Genomic DNA, 1539 nt, shown 5'->3' with positions numbered 1-1539 from the left:
TTTCAGAGAGATTGAGGGAAGAATTACTTTGTTCATATAGGGAGGGAAGGTGGCCAGAGTTAGAAAGGTGCTGCTACAGAGGGGAAGGCAGGCAGTGGGTTTGGATCTTCCGAACCTGAAGTATTACTTTTCTGTACCACCAGCAATGTCATCATCTCCCAAAGCTAAAAAACAAATTAACTCTACAGGCTGAAAGCACATTAACTTCCCAGAGACTTTTCCCAGTCAAACCACAGTGCATTATCCCAGACTAGAACGCACATTCCTCCAGTCAATTTCACCTTCAGGCCCCTAAAGACTCCAAGGCCCTGTAAAACAAATTCCTTTAAAAAAACATGACCACTGCAGTCAAACGGGGACCCCAGGCTTTGAAACTTTAAATCGCCCCAGCATTTAGAATCCAATATTCCTAATAGTCTCCATTTGTCACAGAAGGACAAGCTGAGGCAATATCAAATAAAGCAGTGTTTTTCACACTTTTGTACCAACCAGCCAGCCTCCACGACCCACGCCAGCCAATCATTGCGGCCCACGCTGGCCATCCTTCGCAACCCACCATTTTAGCTTATCTTTAATGCGGCAGCTGAGCCTGCTTAGTCCTCAAGATCTCATTTGCTTTGTCATTCAATCTTACATTTCTGCTAAGGACTTCAGCTGATGATATGAGTTCTCACTGCATCAAGAGGTTTGTCCTTGAACTCGCCATGCTTAGTCTTCAAATTTCTTTAAAGTTTTCAGGGTTTAAAACTTTCATTTGCCAGTACTTCCCTACAAATAACACACATGGGTTTTGCATCCTAATTTGTATTGGTACAATTAACAATGCCATCCCTCAAGAAATCTTCTTTGCACTGGTTTGTTCCCAATTTCTGTTTTTTCATTGTTTAAAATGATCCATCTTCAGTTCTTCCCAGTCCTGTTGCCTTGCTTGCTTGCAACTAGAAATTGGAAGGATCTCTCCTCCGTGATTTCACGGCAAACGCACAGATGTACAGTGTGTGTGACGTCAATGTTCATGTTGGGCACGTGACCTGCTCTCTGCCTCCGCTTCTGGCTGGAAGACTGCATCGTTCCGTTAACAAGCGGGTCGTGGCCAGCATTCTCAATTCAAAAGCCGGTCGCGGCCGTTGGGCACTTCTCCCACAATTGGGAATGCAGTGACTGATCACCCCACGACCCTCCCGACACCCACCCACGACCCACCAGAGGGTCGCAACCCGCGATTTGAAAAATCCTAAAATAAAAGATGCAATTCTAAAGGGGATGCAGCAACAGAGGGACTTGGGGCTTTGTGCACAGGAATCGTTGATGGTGGCTGAGCAGGTAGGGGCATAAAATTTTTAAAAACAAGAAAGTTTTTATAAAATACCTTTATAAAACACTTGATTGGGCACACTAGCAGTATTGTGTCCAGCTATGTGCACCACGCTTTAGGAAGGATGTGAAACCAGAAAAGATTCACGACAATGGTTCCAGAGATGGGGAACTTCAATCGCATGGATATGCTGGAGAGGATGGGGTTGTTGTCCTCGGAAAAGA

The sequence above is a fragment of the Scyliorhinus canicula genome, chromosome 10, assembly GCF_902713615.1.
Source record: "Scyliorhinus canicula chromosome 10, sScyCan1.1, whole genome shotgun sequence".
In the NCBI taxonomy this organism is placed as follows: Eukaryota; Metazoa; Chordata; class Chondrichthyes; order Carcharhiniformes; family Scyliorhinidae; genus Scyliorhinus; species Scyliorhinus canicula.
The sequence above is the reverse complement of the archived record's forward strand: the minus strand, read 5'-3'. Positions refer to the sequence as shown.